Below are 18231 nucleotides of genomic sequence, written 5' to 3'. Positions count from 1 at the left end.
ATTTGAACGCTTGTATGTAAGTGTTCAAATATTTCAGATCTCACCGAGCCGGTTGGCTTCAGTACCACAATATAGTGTGGAATACTACCCCCTTCCTTGTTGTAAGAAGGGTACTTTGATTATCACCTGCTGGGAATACAGCCTGTGAATTGTGTGAGGGGGAGACGTCTCGAATTTCCAATGTACACCTGGGATATTACATGTAGGATCCCGGAGTTCCCTTGCGAGTGTTGCTGAAACTCTTGAGATGACCCCCTACCGCACCTGAGTCCGCTTGTACGGCCCCAGCGTTATGCTGCGGACTTGGCAGAAGCCATGAGGAGCTTCTGTTCCTGGGAATGAGCTGCTTGCTGCAGTCTTCTTCCCTTTCCTCTCCCCCTGGGCAGATATGACTGGCCTTCGCCCGCCTGCCCGTATGGGGACGAAAGGACTGAGACTGAAAAGACTGTGTCCTTTTCTGCCAATATGTGACTCGGGGTAACAAAAGGTGGATTTTTCAGCTGTTGCCATGGCCACCAGGTCCAATGGACCGCCCCTTTATACGGCAATACTTCCATATGCCGTCTGGAATCTGCCTCACCTGACCACTGTCGTGTCTTCGTCTGGCAGATATGTACATCACATTTACTCTTGATGCCAGAATGCAAATATGCCTCTGCGCATCACACATATATAGAAATGCATCCTTAAAATGCTCTATAGACAATAAAATCCTGTCCCTGTCAAGGGTATCAAAATTTTCAGTCAGGAAATCCGACCAAGCCCCCTCAGCGCTGCACATCCAGGCTGAGGCGATTGCTGGTCGTAGTATAACACCAGTATGTGTGTATATACTGTTATGATATTTTCCAGCTTCCTATCAGCTGGCTCCTTGAGGGCGGCCGTATCTGGAAACGGTAACGCCATGTTTTTTATAAGCGTGTGAGCGCCTTGTCCACCCTAAGGTGTGTTTTCCAACTCGCCCTTACTACTGGCGGGAAAAAGGGTATACCGCCCATAACTTTCTGTCGGAGGAACCCCACGTATCATCACACACTTCATTTAATTTATCTGATTCAGGCAAAACTACAAGTAGTTTATTCCCACCCTACAAAATACCCTTATTTGTGGTACTTGTGGTATCAGAAATACGTAACACCTCCTTCATTGCCCTTAACATGTAACTTGTGGCCCTAAAGGAAAAATACGTTTGTTTCTTCACCGTCGACACTGGGGTCAGTGTCCATGTCTGTGTCTGTCGACCGACTGAGGTAAATGGGCGTTTTTACAAGCCCCTGACGGTGTCTGAGACGCCTGGACCGATACTAATTTGTCCGCCGGCTGTCTCATGTCGTCAACCGGCTTGCAGCGTGTTGACATTATCACGTAATTCCATAAGTAAGCCATCCATTCTGGTGTCGACTCCCTAGAGAGTGACATCACCATTACAGGCAATTTTCTCCGTCTCCTCACCAACATTTTCCTCATACATGTCGACACACACGTACCGACCTACAGCACACACATACAGGGAATGCTCTGATAGAGGACAGGACCCACTAGCCCTTTGGGGAGACAGAGGGAGAGTTTGCCAGCACACACCAAAAGCGCCATAATGTATATAACAACCCTAGAAGGTGTTGTTTCTATATATGGGCTCTTAATATATAATTATATCGCCAATTTATGCCCCCCTTCTCTTTAACCCTGTTTCTGTAGTGCAGGGGAGAGTGGGAGCCTTCCTCACCAGCGGAGCTGGTCAGGAAAATGGCGCTGAGTGCTGAGGAGAATAAGCTCCGCCCCTTTTACGGCGGGCTTTTCTCCCAGTTATTAGGAAAACTGGCCTGGGTTAAATACATACATATAGCCTTAATGGCTATATGTGATGTATTTATTTGCCAAATAGGTATTTATATTGCTGCCCAGGGCGCCCCCAGCAGCGCCCTGCACCCTCCGTGACCGTGTCAGTGAGCCGTGTAGCAACAATGGCGCACAGCTGCAGTGCTGTGCGCTACCTCTCTGAAGACTGTGAAGTCTTCTGCCGCCTGTTTCCGGACCTCCGTTCCGCCGTCTTTCTTCAGCGTCTGTAAGGGGGATCGGCGGCGCGGCTCCGGGACGAACCCCAGGCTGACCTGTGTTCCGACTCCCTCTGGAGCTCAGTGTCCAGTAGCCTAAAACTTCAATCCTCCTGCACGCAGGTGAGTTGCAAGTCTCTCCCCTAAGTCCCTCGTTGCAGTGATCCTGTCGCCAGCAGGAATCACTGATTAGAAACCTAAAAAAAAACTTTACTAAACAGCTCCTTAAGAGAGCCATCCAGTTTGCACCCTTCTCGGACGGGCACAAAAACCTAACTGAGGCTTGGAGGAGGGTCATGGGGGGAGGAGCCAGTACACACCATGTGACCTAAAAAGCTTTTTAGATGTGCCCTGTCTCCTGCGGAGCCCGCTATTCCCCATGGTCCTGACGGAGTCCCCAGCATCCACTAGGACGTTAGAGAAATGTATTTCTGTTTCCCTTACAAAAATAATGTAATTTTCTACTTTTTTTGTGTTTAAGGAGACATTGGGGCTGACAGTGTAGGGGTGTACACGCCCACATGGCACTGGCCACACCCACATGGCACTGGCCACACCCACACAGAATTGCTGGCAGCTCTTCTGTTTCTCACAGTATGCTACTGATCCTTTTTGGCCCCAGGCCCATGTTGCCCTTAATCTGGGCCTGGTTCTACCCATCAAGGCACAAGCTACGTGATAGAAGAGTAAGTGGCGGAGCGCTGAAAAACATCATGGGAGCATCACACTGCCATGGTCATGCGCAGTGCGATTTCACAAAAGGTGTGCTAAGTACTCTGTATAAGCTCCATAATGGCATTTCCACTAAACGTGTTATCTAACCTACCATTATCCCATACCAAGAACACAGTGTATGAGGTGAAAAACCACATACACAGCAAGCAGATGGCAAATAAGACACCAGTAGGCAGTCTAGTCTGCCTATTTCATAGCGGTGGTTACTCCCGGTGCTTATACCAAGTCTGCTTACAGAGGTTGCCTACTCTATGTAGTGTCTCTGCCGTGTCTGGGCCTAATTCAGACCTGATCGTAGATGTGCCAGAAAACGCACATCTAAGATCAATTTCTTTGACATGCGGGGGGACGCCCAGTACAGGGCAAATCTGCCCCGCATCCCGGATCCTGCCCCCCCTCCCACACACGAGAAAGCATTGCACGGTGGCGATCATTTTGCATGTTTCGAGTAGCCCTCTGCCTGCACAGCCTAGCTGCGAAGGCAGACGGTTACCCGCCATGTTAAGAGTCGCAGCGGCTGCATGTGACTGTCCCTCCAACGGTCCGGACACATCCGTTTTCCAGACCCCTCCCCTAAAATGGAGTACCGATGCCCACAAAACGCAATGTCGACTCCCCGTTCCCGCCCCCCTCCAGGTCTTAAACTGCACTCTGAAGAGAACGCTGTTTAGGACCTTGCACATACACGTACCGGCGCATGCACAGGTGTGAAGAAATCGCTTCATAGCGATTTTAGCACATCTGCGACAGGGTCTGAATCAGCCCCTCAGTTTGGTGTTTTATCCCCTGGGAGACCTGCAGTTTCCTGAGTCAGACCATGCAGCCACCAAAGGAAAGAGCCTTTAGAGCTTGAGAATTGCATGGGCAAAGCGTTTTCATAGTACAGCACTACCAGGGGCATAGCCAGAACTTTATGGGCCCCATAGCAACATTATGAAGGGGCCCCTGTCCAAATGCTTCTAGAGAGACCTCTCCACAGCAGGTATTAATTTTATGCCCCATAGTAATGACCTAATTCATATTCTGAACCATAGTAGTGCCCAAGTTTATTTTATGAGCTATAGTAGTTCCCTAATTTACATTATGTCACATTGTAGGGCTGCCAGTACACATTATGCCACACAGAACTCCCAATTCACATTATGACATATAGTGTCCCCAGTTCATATTATGCCACAATGTAGTGCCCTCCATTTCATTTTAAACCATATTACAAAGAGAAGGTCCAGGGGCCAAAAGTAGATATGTGTAGGCCCCAAAGCAAACATTTGTAAGTGCCACTATGTACCTCCAATGGTGGAAAATGTATAGGTCACATGTAACTTTGACAGGGAAGTTGGGCCCCTCTCAGCTCTGGGCCCCATAGCAGCTGCACTGCACGCACCTATTGTAGCTATATCCTTGGGCACTACTACTGCTGTGGAATAGGTGGTTTAGTCAGAACACCACCCTAAAATACTATATAACTTCAAGAATTTTTTTTAAGTGAATACAATTAATTAAAATTATCTTTCTTTGTATAAAAGATACTGGTCTCAATGGGAGTAGTTCAATGATTGCAGAAATTGCTGTTTGAGTTGAAGACTTTGGAGATGAAATTAGCCCCTATACCCAGTGGCGTAACTTCATCCCAGTTGCCCGGAGGCAAGATAAATTTTGTGCCCCCCCCATCTTAAAAAAATTATTAGTATTTTAACTGACTCCTTAATACCCGCCACTACATCACTGACCCCTCTATACCCTACAAAAAAAAATAAAAAAAACCACTGACAGCTCTATACCCTACACTAAACTACAGACCCCTCCATACCCTACATTGCATTACTGACCACATTGTAGGTAAAAGCACACACACATTGGCACAGATAGGAAACACACACACACACACACACACACACACACACACACACACACACACACACACACACACTGGTGCAGATAGAAAAAAAAACACACACATTGGCACGGATAGAAAAATAATAATGCACATAGGCCACCACAAAAATCACATAGGCCCCAACAGGAAAATAATAAAACAGCGGTACTGATAGATTGGCCCTCATTCCGAGTTGATAGCTTGCTACGGATTTTCGCAGTGCAGCGATTATGGCAGAACGGGGCTAATCTGCGCACGCGTAGGCACCGCAATGCGCACGTGCATCGTACGGGTACCGCATTGTGGTTTTGCACAGGTTCTAGTGATGCTTTCAGTCGCACTGGCGGTCGCAAGGAGATTGACATGAAGTGGGAGTTTCTGGGTGGCAACTGACCGTTTTCTGGGAGTGTTTGCTGGGCGGGTATCTGACGTCATTACCATGTCACTCGTCGCAGCAATCATCGCACCGAATAAGTAACTACAGGGCTGTTCTAGTTCTGCACAAAATGTGTTTGCAGGCGCTCTGCTGCACAGGCGTTCGCACTCCTGCTATGCTAAAATACACTCCTCCGTGGGCGGCGACTATGCGTTTGCACGGCTGCTAAAAACAGCTAGCGAGTGATCAACTCGGAATGAAGGTCATTGGCCGCCACAGAAAAATAATACAACACATAGGCCACCACAATGAAAATAATAAAAACCATTGGCTTCACGTGAAAAATAACCAACACATTGGCGCTGATAGGAAGAAGAAAAAAACACATCAGCACCGAAAAATCAAAACTTACAATCTCAATGAGTATCTAAGCCTCAGGCGGTTGCGCCATCTACGTGGCTGTTTGGCCTTCGCCTCCCCATTAACTGATAGCTGCCCTCACCTGTAATACAGTGAGCCGGTGAACAGATAGTGATGGCAGGTGCCGTTTCTTCACTGCAGGATCAGACAGGGCAGGGAGCGCCTGTGGCCGTGATGTAATGCCGGTGCCACGCTCCCGCCTACCAGCAGCCCTGGCATAGTTTGACTCGGGGAAGCGGTGATAAAGGCGTATCACAGGATCAAGGCCGGATCTAGACTATGCAGAGCTCAGGGCGAAAGTTTCCTTTGCGGCCCAAACCATCCCCCACATAAATATTTAGTATCCCCCAAACGTGTGACAGAGGAACCACAGCAGATATCTCAGATACCTACAGTGATCCCTCCATTTGCGTCGGCAGCTGCAACCCTCATAGGTTTCTATGGGGGATGTGATACTGCCATATTTACCAACTTCCGGAATGTGATGCATTCTGGAGACTGGTGCCCCGGAGGTGAAGATGATAGTAGCCCTCTGTAGCCTCTGGGTTACACCGCTGATGTAGCTGGCGGAGGGGTCCCCCGGGACCCTCCCTGGCAATGGCAGCAGCAATATGTGGTCAGTGGAGCCTGATAATGTCGATTATCTTACAGGAAAGAAAGCTATACCTTAAACACACCTTAATTACACTTTAAACCTTTAGCCGCTGCGGCCGCTATACTTAATACACACGCTACGTACTTTATACACTATTTGCGTACGGAGTCCCGTATCACTGTACGGACTTAGCGTACAAACACCGCGCTGGGGGTACAAAGTACACACAGCACGCACACACCCAGAGATACACTTTAAACATTATACAGCAATGCGATGCGTTAATAATACACTCTTAAACCTTAGCAGGAAAAGGAAGACACAACACCGATTTGTAGTTAAACCACTGGGTTCCGACACCACAGCGTAATATTTGCTGAAAGGGGGTTTACAATGCAAATCATACACTACAATACAAGACAATATAACAGAATAATGGCTACAGTCAATGTACATACGTGATTGGAATCGCTTGCGCAACCCGGCCGGTCCCCGGTCATCTGATAGATAACTTTGTGAGTCTTGTGCCAGGCCAAGCTGCAGCAGGCTTTATTTATACAATTCTTCCAAAAGCAATACAATGGATACTGTAATCCCTTTGTCCATTGGACACAGGAATGCACTTTTACAGTACAGGAGAGGTCATAGGTCGATTTGAAAAGGTAGGCGATGTCTTTCCCAACTGCTCTTGTGGGTGGTCTCCTCTGGATTCCCGCCGCATACATAATATACAGTAAATACAGTTTATATCTATATTCTGCTTCTGCACATAACTATCCGCAGGAACATGCGATCTTCCTCAAACCAACACCGGAATATTACCCTTAAAATACCCTACAGCTGGATACCAAACACCACCTTATAACCTTAGTCTGTCCCCTCTTATCCTGTAAAGGTGAATCCCTTTGTTCTGAAACCATTTAAACTGTTGTTATTTTCTGGTGTGGTGCAGGGGGACTATGTGTACATTGTGCACTATTTGGATTAAATATGTAATGTGTTTTGATAGCTCTCCATGCGTTCACAAACTCTACCGTAAATACCCATACCACACGCTGATGCGCACGACCGCGGGAGCGACCATACGCAAATTGCGAATATGTGCACGCACAGCAGAACAAGTACACGCGCGGAGGCCATCTGTGTGTTGTTTGTACGTGATGTGTGTACTGCAATATTTTTCGACTTTGACAAGCCACACATGCGCAGTAGCCCTGGCAGCGTTCAGAGTCAAATGCAAATACAGGCTCCTTCAGGTGACAGTTATTACATGCCACCAGTAAAAGCGCATCCTGCCATAACATTGCACCCCAAGCACACTGTGAATGTGATTTTAAATAAATGCCTCCCTAATACAAACACATATGATGCAACCCACAACAGACATCACATACAAATACAAACTAACCATGTTGCCTACTCATTTTATTCATTTATTGATTTTAATTGATAACCATTTCTTTGTGATTTTCCAACTGACCAAGGGATCAAAGAGGTTTATTCATTTTAAAACACACTGCACATATGATCCATATAGATTAATGAAACTCACAAAAAATAGTTGCTATAGAAACACAAAGAGCCGAGGGGTAAAAAGCAATACCCTCTTGCATCATTTTTATTACCAAAACATTAAAGTTAAACTTAAACATATGATTTACTGTCACAGTCACTGTCAGACAGTCTGACTGTACTCACAATCACAGCAGAGTTTTCAGTCAGTTCTCCAGTCTTCACTGTCCCCAGCGCAGAGCTCAGAGGCTTCAGGTGTATTACCGCACGTGCCTCGCCGAAAGCCAAGACGCGCTGCCTGCTGCTGCGGGTGCCAGGGTCAGGGACTGTCAGACAGTGCCTTCTGCCTAGAGTCCGGGTCAGTGGCTCAGACAGGTAGACTGCAGGCTGCTGTGCATGGACGGTGTTTGAGGCCAGCCGGCGGGGCAGGCGCGTGTAGTACAACGCACACCCTGCCTAACGCTGAAATGCGCTACCTCTGCTCGTCTCTCTCCCGCGGGCCGCAGCTGCTCACAGATGCCATGGAAAAGTGGGAGGGAACACCAGCAGTCCTGCCACTGTGCAGTTTGTAATGTTAGCGTGCAGCAAGATTGGGCGGGCGCTGGCATCAGCAGAGTGACTGCCCTGCTTGCCCCTCCCCCCTTGCACAGTGTGTGGCGGGCAGTACTTAAACCGCTGGATCTGCTGCTCTTTAAACTAGCTGTGCACACTTCTGACTGAGTCGGGGTACAATGAAGGAGCCATGTGCCCCCTTCAGGGCTGGAGCCCGGCGGCAACCGACTCCGTTGCCTCCGGGAGTTCCGCCCCTGCCTATACCAGTGAACAGGAATCGCATACATTATCATACGTTACACTACACAGCTAATGACATATGGTGAAAAGTCAGAATTAAATTATGGAATTAAATACTCTATTAAAGGTTCCAGAAGTGAGTAATATGGATACATTGTCATAAATGATAACACTGTACATCTGAGTGTCCTCCAATCCCTACCTTAGGTGTGGCGGATCTTTCCGATGGAGGGATAATTTCAGTAGTGAGTGTTTACGGGTGATCAATGCCCTTTATTAGCTTCTGAATGATGAGGTGGAAAACCAGAGGAAACTGCTCTTTATACAGTTTCCCACAATCCTGGGTGTCACACAGCGACCTGTATAATAACCACCATTAAAACAGGTATAACCGGAACATTTGTAAACAATTCATGCAGCACATACACATATATACCTTTTATTACATACTTTAGGTAATGTGCACACAAGCATTATTTTGTGGTTTTCATCAAAAATGTCAACAGAGGGGAGACAGGGACACTGAGATAAAATAGTATAGCCTTTACTTTCTCCTGTCACTGCGCTGTCCACTGCTTTGGTAAGTCAGTCGTGTACACTGCCAGGAAACGGCTAAAAGAAGTCCCCAGTGTGCAGTCAGCCCCCATGTATTACCCTGCAAGATGTGGGCATCTGAGACAATATATATATAAATATATATATATATATATATAAATAAAAGAACAATATGTCCGGCACTCCTGTGATGATGGTTACCTTCACCCGGTGCCCTCGCAAATGACAGGATGCAGGCAGGCGACGGCGCGGCACTCAAGGCTTGAGGAAGAAAACAACAGGCGACAATCACGTCTGCAACAACGTTTCAATCTTAATAGATTTTCATCAGGTAACCTGAAACGTTGTTGCAGACGTGGTTGTCGCCTGTTGTTTTCTTCCTCAAGCCTTGAGTGCCACGCCGTCGCCTGCCTATATATATATATATATGTGTGTGTGCATATATATATATATATATATATATATACTGTAAGTGTGAAAGCCCTCCCTCCCTGGCTAACTCATCACTAATTCTCTTACTTCCCGATATGTTGGAAAGCTGAAATACAACATGGGCATTCTTCAGGTGGAAAATTGGAAAACTATGTAATTAGAATTTTAATAAAACTCCCGCAAGGGGATGAAAAGGGGGTGACATAATGACGTCATTACTGATGCGTGTCTTCTGTTGCGTGAACGATAACACCCAAACGGACAATTGGATCAAAATTTGGATTGCCCCTCCAGTGTGCAGAATTTAATAAACTACAAAAATAAATCTGTTACTTTTTACCGTCTATGCTATGGGTGCTCCTCGGGTAACGCCAAGAACCATGGATTAATATTTACTTACATTAAGAGGTCTCATATTTACATATCTATAGATTTACCACATTTTTACCACTCATTTATATTTACAATTGTGAAAATCAGAAACTCCCGTGCGAAGAACGGGTAGAACAGCAAGTTCACATTAAAACCACTAGATATAGGGGGTCATTCAGAGTTGATTGCTCGCTAGCAGTTTTTAGCAGCCGTACAAACGCTATGCCGCAGCCCACTGGGAGTGTATTTTAGCTTAGCAGAAGCGCGAACGAAAGGATCGCAGAGTGTCGGCAAACTTTTTTTGTGCAGTTTTAGAGTAGCTCAATGTTCAGTTACTGTTTTGACATCACGAACATGCCCTGCGTCCGTCCAGCCACGCCTGCGTTTTTCCTGGCACGCGTGCGTTTTTCCGAACACTCCCTGAAAACGGTCAGTTGACACCCAGAATTGCCCTCTTCCTGTCAATCACTCTGCGGCCAGCAGTGCGACTGAAAAGCTTCGCTAGACCTTGTGTGAAACTACATCGCTCGTTGCAGTTGTACGATACGCATGAGCAGAAGTGCTGTTTTTTTCCCTCATCGCTGCACAGCGAACGAATGCAGCTAGCGATCAATTCGGAATGACCCCCATAAAGCGTTCATTTGTTTAAGGAGAACATTTGGTTTTGCCTTTAAATAAATTACTGCTTTAAATCAATTGTCTGTACAGCCGGAATCTCACCGCTGCCCACATATCACAGAATATCACAACTGGGTCTTAGACATTTATTTAATTATGGTCGGTAAATCTGAATCCTAATAAATGGTTAACACATGGTAGAAAACCAACCTGAATGATGACGCTCCATCGCTCAGCCAGGTAATGTAGGCACCTGCGCAAACACAGAAGTGAAACTTGTCCTCCGATGATGACAAATTGACTGTTAATGGGGTTATTCAATTATTGTGGACCTGTAACAACGCACAAAGGGTAGCAGTTGATTTACCGATGGACACAATACCGACGATCATAATCCCGGCAGTCAAAATACTGACACAGTCAAAATACCGACATTCATTATGCCGACATGTTCAAAATGGCGACATAGTCGGAATATCAATATTTGAAATGTTGACATGTCAAAATGCCGACATGCGTTTTTAAGGAATTTTTGCCCCAAAATATACTTTACCATCCCAGTGGACCTAGAGGGGGACTATAATAGTGTGCCGAGCCCAGCGAGGCACCGTGCCCAAAGGCGCTCGCCATGCTAAGGGACGTGGAACACTTAGACGGTGTCCTTGTCAACCTATGTCAACATTGACACAAACCCCCCCAGAAAAACTCATGTCGGTATTTTGACATGTCGGCATTTCAAGTGTCGGTATTCTGACTATGTCAGCATTTTGAACATGTCAGCATAATGAATGTCGGCATTTTGACTGTGTCGGTATTGTGACTGTCGGCCAATGGCTGTTGACCGTCGGTATTGTGTTCGTCAGTAAATCATACTGAACCCCGCACAAACCCCTAATAATTATTGTTTCGCAACATCACATTTTCTGCGCACCCCTATGGGGTAAAACGTGCGATGTCAGTGTTCGCCAGGTGCCACAGAACCTGAGAGAGCGCTGGCACACTGTGCCCATCGCTGCTAAGTGAATTGCCCCCTTAGACTGACACATGTGAGCAGTATTATTAACAGCAGAATCTTCCATCATTTTCAGGCTGGTTCCATCTCTCAAGCTGAGAACTACAGATCTGCAGTCAATGCTACAACAACAGGACAGTCCATTGTAACCAACCGGCCAGTTGTTTTCAAAGCTCTGGTTTTATGTAATGTGTATTCCACAATTTCTAACCCACCCAATGGATATAAGACTACAGGGCAGACATTCCCTCCTATCGTCTGTTATTTTATATGGAGGTCGGCATTTCATTGTTGCTTTACAATAAATAATCTATGATCAGTGAGAACCAATAATCACAGTTTTACAAACAAAGAAAATCTGTTCACGTCTTCTACAGAGTTACCTACCCTCCCTCATTCTGCAGGAGACTCCCTGAAGTAGTAGCAATCTCCCTCACTCCCTGAATAGACCAGCAATCTCCCTGATTTTACTTTATATTCTTGGGGTAAAAAAATAAATCAGAGATAAATACATTCAAATTAGTTCATCAGGGCCATTTCCCTGTATTGTTCTATGGCACAATGGGGGTCATTCCAAGTTGTTCGCTCGTTGCCGATTTTCGCAACGGAGCGATTAAGGCGAAAATGCGCATGCGCATGGTACGCAGTACGCATGCGCTAAGTATTTTAGCTCAAAACTTAGTAGATTTACTCACGTCCGAATGAAGAATTTCCATTGTTGAAGTGATCGGAGTGTGATTGACAGGAAGTGGGTGTTTCTGGGCGGAAACTGGCCGTTTTCTGGGAGTGTGCGGAAAAACGCAGGCGTGCCAGGATAAAACGCGGGAGTGTCTGGAGAAACTGCGGAGTGGCTGGCCGAACGCAGGGCGTGTTTGTGACGTCAAACCAGGAACGAAATGGGCAGAGCTGATCGCAGTGTAGGAGTAAGTCTCGAGCTACTCAGAAACTGCTAAGAATTTTCTATTCGCAATTCTGCTAATCTTTCGTTCGCAATTCTGCTAAGCTAAGATTCACTCCCAGAGGGCGGCGGCCTAGCGTGTGCAATGCTGCTAAAATCTGCTAGCGAGTGAACAACTCGGAATGACCCCCATTGATCCCTATGGCTACATGCATTTTATATAAGGTTTCTCTTGGCCACTTACAGTATATAGAAGCTCTTCTAAAACACAATATATGAACAATTCCTGAAAAATATCAGAGTCTTTTCTTTAACAAGTAGAACTTACAAACTTTGGGGCTCATTTAAATTTGAATATAAGACATTTTTATGACACGCCTCTCAGATGTAGCCGTACACATACGCGCTTGTACACATACGTGTTACTTTCACAATCTCCCTGAAATGCTTTTTCAAAAGTAGGCAAGTATGCTTCTACATAAATAGGACTTACTGAAAAAATGTCTAGAAGCTACAGGCCAGTGCTAAATGCCAAAATCGCTTCCAACTTGACCACACATGACAAAATCACAAACAGCCGAGTGACGCACACTCACCATACAGGCAGAGGGCAGTCGCTGCCCATGGGGGGTACTGCAACTCCTAATTACACTCTCCGCTACTGCTTCTGACTTCTGCGGGCATCATCCCTTATTTCAGAACAGTTTGGAGAGTATGCAGATATTACCAGCAATATTACAATGTAATGTATAGAAAAAAAACAATGAAACATGCTTTAGAGCAGGGGTGGCCAACCAGTCGGAAACAAAGAGCCAAAAATTTTGATAGGCACGTCAAAGAGCCGGCATCGAGCCGCAGGTGCACATGCAAAAATGGGGTGTGGCCTTGTGCCTGCTAGGCCACGCCTCTGATATAAATTACATTTCAAAAACCAGATCCACATATAATACATTTTTAAAGCCAGATCCAACATAACATACATTTAAAAAGCCACTTCCACATAAAACAATTGAGAAAGAAAGATCCACATAAAATATATTGAAAAAGCCAGATTCACATAATACACTTCAGCTCCCCAAGTGTCACTCCAGCCAGTACCCTGCTGTGTCACTTCAGCCAGCTACCTCATGTGTCTCTCCAGCCAGTACCCTGCTGTGTCACTTCAGCCAGCTACCTCATGTGTCACTCCAGCCAGTACCCTGTTGTTTCACTGCAGCCAGCTTACCTCATGTGTCACTCCAGCCAGTACCCTGCTGTGTCACTGCAGCCAGCTACCTCATGTGTCACTCCTGCTAGCACACTCCTACAGTATGTCACTCCAGCCAGCTCCCCCATGAGTCACTCCTGCCAGCACTCTTCTGTGTCACTCCTGCCAGGACCCTCATATGTCACTACAACCTCCCCCCCCCCCCCCAAAAAAAAAAAAAACACCTCATTCCATTGTAGCAGCCCCTTATGTGTCCTCTGTTTGACAGTGGGTGTCTCACCTCAAGTATCTGGCTCTCTCGGTTCTCAGTCCCCGTAGTGCTGCTGTTGACTGTCTGGCTGGAGTGCAGCAGTTTCCGGATCTGTTGTGGTCATGTGACTTTGAGTGTCAGGAGCCACATTTGAATAAAGAAAGAGCCGCATGAGGCTCAAGAGCCACAGGTTGGCCACCGCTGCTTTAGAGAAACATCCAGAACATAAAACCAGTAATAAGTTAAATAAACTCATTTGTTTTTATCTGACATTTAAATCAGCACCTACTGGAAGCTAGCGATTACACTGAAAGATATGAACGATCTCGTTAGTTAATGAATGAGATAGCGTTCATATCTTTCAGTGTGTATGCACCAACGATGAACGATGCGCGACCCCGTGCTAGGTCATCGTTTGTGCTGGTTCGTTTAAACATGCAAGCCAATATATACAATCTCGTCCATATTAGCATGCAGTGCTATGGAGCCGGGTGACGGGGGAGTGAAGAAACTTCACTCCCCTGTCACCTCACCCCCCCCCCCCCCACACACCGGCCGTATGGTCCGTCAGGCACCTCGGCGGCGAAGCGCTAGGTGTGTTGGGCGGTTCCGGTATGAAAGATAGATAGTGTCTAGTTAGACAGTCAATAGATAGACACCATATGTTAGACAGACATTAGGTCGACAAGGTTAAACGGTCGACAGGGTCAAAAGGTCGACATGGAAAAGGTCGACAGGTCAAAAGGTCGACAGGTTAAAAGGTCGACAGGGTCAAAAGGTCGACATGAAAATGGTCGACATGAAAAAGGTAGACACCATGTTTTTTGCATTTTTGTGGTTTGTGTGGATAGTTTTGTCATCTGGGACCCCCAATTGTAGAAAGGCATACCCTCGCGGGGCTCGCTTCGCTCGCCACGCTTCGGGCACAGTGGCTCGCTGCGCTCGCCACAAGGTTTATAACCAACTCTATGCCGACATGGATAAAGAAAGTATGAAATAATCCAAAAACATGTTAAATAAAAAAAAAAACACTTTTGTCTATCTTTTTTATGTCGACCATTATCATGGCGACCTTTTGACCATGTCGACCTTTCGACCTTTTCCATGTCGACCTTTTGACCCTGTCGACCTTTTGACCCTGTCGACCTAATGTCTGTCTAATATATGGTGTCTATCTATTGACTGTCTAACTAGACACTGTCTATCTACTAAACGGATAGGGTGTTGGGCTCATTAGTCAGTGGCACTCACCAAATATCCAAATATGGGCAAGGAGTCCTGAAGGCAATCCAGTCTTAAGGAATATCTCTCGGAATTCCAGCCCAGACACCAGGTTATCTAGGTCTTTGTCAGGTTTCAGGAAAATCTCATTGTATTTAGTTTTCTCTACATACGAGACAACCCACTACAGAAAAACAGAGAGCGATTGGTTTTATAGGCCATTATCCAACGTAGGACAGCACATATCTCCCACAGTGGGGGTCATTCCGAGTTGATCGCTCGCTAGCTAGTTTTAGCAGCCGTGCAAACGCTATGCCGCCGCCCACTGGGGAGTGTATGGTTAGCAGAAGTGCGAACGCATGTGCAGCCGAGCTCTGCAAAATCAGTTTGTGCAGTTGCAGAGTAGCTCTGAACCTACTCAGCGCTTGCGATCACTTATGCCTATTCGTGTCCGGATTTGACGTCATACACCCGCCCAGCGAACGCACAGCCACGCCTGCGTTTTTTCAGACATGCCTGCGTTTTTGCAAACTCCTCCCTGAAAACGGTCAGTTGACACCCAGAAAAGCCCCCTTCCTGTCAATCTTCTCGCGCCCGTCAGTGCGAAGAAAATCTTCGCTAGAACCTGTGCACAACCACAACGGGCTTTGTACCCGTATGACGCGCGTGCGCATTGCGGCCCATACGTATGCACATAAATGCCGCTTTTTCACCTGATCGCTGCGCTGCGAAAATCGGCAGCGAGCGATCAACTCGGGAGTGCGCAACATATAAACTTGTTCTTATCAGTTTAGTAATTTGTTATATAATGATAAGGAAAGAACGTATTTATTGGCTATTAATCACTTGAATGGGTCTATTATTTTATATTCTAGGTATGTATGAATGCATTATTCTTAGTCATTCTCACACGGATATGAATTATCTTATTTCCTCTATATCTAAATGGCCAATTATTCTAAAGGCCTGGACACTGGAATCTAAGCAAGGAAGGAACAAAGGAGTCAGCATACATCCAAGTTCTTCTGCCTGCAGGAACCCTGTGCACAGATACGTTGTGTTTATTAATAAATTAGCACAAAATACCCTTATAAATAACAGACATGAGATCATCACTCTCAGCTTCAGCAAGTATTTTATTTACGTCAAAATATAATGTCATTTAATTAGCTTGTAATTGATTGTTCATGAACCACACATTATAAAAACTTAATGACAATCACTGTAATTTGTGTTTCATTATAGTCCTAATAATAACAATACAATGTGCTTTACTTAATGATATCTGGGCATTTGGAGATATTTCTTTAACAGTGGTTCCCAAACTTTTTTGAATCCCGGCGACCTAGAGCATCAGGATTATTTTCACAGCACTCCGAGGCCAAAAGTTTCTTATGGAGAAATTCAGTAAAAAATATTAAGTCAATTGTGTTTATAGGTCACCCTTAGGCAGGGGCGTGACTAGAAATTTGTGGGCCCCGCAGCAAAATATTGAAAGCCCCCCCCCCAGCTTCTAGAGAGTCACTTCTCTCCGCAGCACTCCGCTGAAGTGGGCATGCCTAGTGCTGCTGGTTCACCTGTATATTAGCCCCTAATGCTGTTGGTAATGTAATATATACTGGGAGAGAGCCCCCTATAATATTCGTGTCAGTCCTCCAGTATTATCAGTGTGCATTATAGCGTATGGGATGCTGGTGGTCAGAATACAGACGCTGGCATCTCGATAGTTAAAATCCCACAGGGGACAGGTAAGACAGTAGGCCCCTACCCCCTAACCCTCCCTCCCCCGAGGTTCACTAGGCATCTCCCCCGCCTCGCCAGTCTGGGCCTGCACATACCTGCCCCCTGTTAATCTGGCTCTGCTGCCTACCATGCTGGACATCCAAGCCTTCTCTCAAGCTTGAAAAAGGAGATTTAAGCTCCGAAACGCATCGTTTGGACGATATGGATACCCTTTTTGTGAATGCACTGCTGGATTCCCTACTCAGCCTTCTACAGATAAAAGCCTTTTGCGGTGGTGCCATCTAAACCACACTGGGAACTGATTGCTTTTTGCTGAGAAAGCCATCTGCCCATCGCAAATCTATATAGAGGGTGAGAAATCTTTTTGGGACTAGTGCAATATCTCTATTTATTGGTTATTTTGTGTGTGTTTTTATGCCAATACTGTGTCAATAAAAATTGTGATTTTCTCTATTATATTTTTTCTCTATGCTAATCTTTCATCTTTGTTACAAGGGCGCCTACGCACACATTCAAAATCTTTTTTTCTGTTGTCTATTTAGGGACGTGGTGTTCCCTTTTTTTGTGTGACGGCTGCCCAGTGTAACATTAATTGCGCACTTTGGATTTATCTTTCTATTTTAGACAATCCCCAGATGTAGTCACTGTGTGCTGTGGCTCCCGCAGCTCTCTCACTGTCTCTCTGTCCAATCCCCAGTAGCAGTCTCTGTGTCCTGTGACTACCCCAGCCCTCTCTGACTGTCTCTCTATCCCATCACTCCCCCAGCTCTGACTGCCTATCTGTCATATCACTCCCCCAGCTCTCTCTGACTGTCTCCCTGTCCCATCACTCCCACAGCTCTGACTGTCTCTCTGTCCCATCACTCCCACAGCTCTCTGACTGACTGACTGACTGTCTCTCTGTCCCATCACTCGCCTAGCTCTCCCTGACTGTCTCTCTGTCCCATCACTCGCCTAGCTCTCCCTGACTGTCTCTCTGTCCCATCACTCGCCTAGCTCTCCCTGACTGTCTCTCTGTCCCATCACTCGCCTAGCTCTCCCTGACTGTCTCTCTGTCCCATCACTCGCAGAGCTCTCTCTGACTGTCTCTGTCCCATCACTCGCCTAGCTCTCCCTGACTGTCTCTCTGTCCCATCACTCGCAGAGCTCTCTCTGACTGTCTCTGTCAGCAACAGTCTCTGTGTCCTGACTCCTCCAACTCTCTCTGTCACATTACTTCCCCCAACTCTCTCTGACTCTCTGTGCCCCATCCCATCCCCAGTGTCTCTATACTATGACTGCCCTGACTCTCTCTATTTTCTTGCCCCATCCCCAGTAGCAGTCTGTGTACCTCACCAGGCTCTCTCTGTGGCAGATGCTAGAATCAAGTGGGCTAAAGGACCTCTGACATCTGGGCAGAAGCTGTATCTCACCACCATTGGCAGCCGGCATTACCTGGTTCCTGTTCTCTGAGAGAGTGTGCTGCTGTCTGAGGGCTCTTCCTGCCCCACCCAATCCCTGCACAGGCTCTTCTGTCTGAGGTCATCTCTCTGTTACACCACTGGGTCCTAGTACCCAGCAGAT

At 46.4% G+C, this 18231-nt stretch overlaps 1 long non-coding RNA gene across 1 annotated transcript in view; it reads right to left on the bottom strand.

The window, feature by feature from the left end:
- Positions 1-13860, bottom strand: part of LOC134956736 (uncharacterized) — a 74138-nt gene extending 60278 nt beyond the window's left edge. Inside the window, exons 1-2 of the long non-coding RNA XR_010186136.1 lie at positions 13735-13860; positions 8563-8719 (exon numbers count right to left, since the gene is read on the bottom strand). This is a non-coding gene — a long non-coding RNA (uncharacterized LOC134956736). The remainder of the gene's footprint in view (positions 1-8562; positions 8720-13734) is intronic.
- Positions 13861-18231: the final 4371 nt, after the last annotated feature.

The sequence above is a fragment of the Pseudophryne corroboree genome, chromosome 9, assembly GCF_028390025.1.
Source record: "Pseudophryne corroboree isolate aPseCor3 chromosome 9, aPseCor3.hap2, whole genome shotgun sequence".
Taxonomy (NCBI): Eukaryota; Metazoa; Chordata; class Amphibia; order Anura; family Myobatrachidae; genus Pseudophryne; species Pseudophryne corroboree.
The sequence above is the reverse complement of the archived record's forward strand: the minus strand, read 5'-3'. Positions and strand labels throughout refer to the sequence as shown.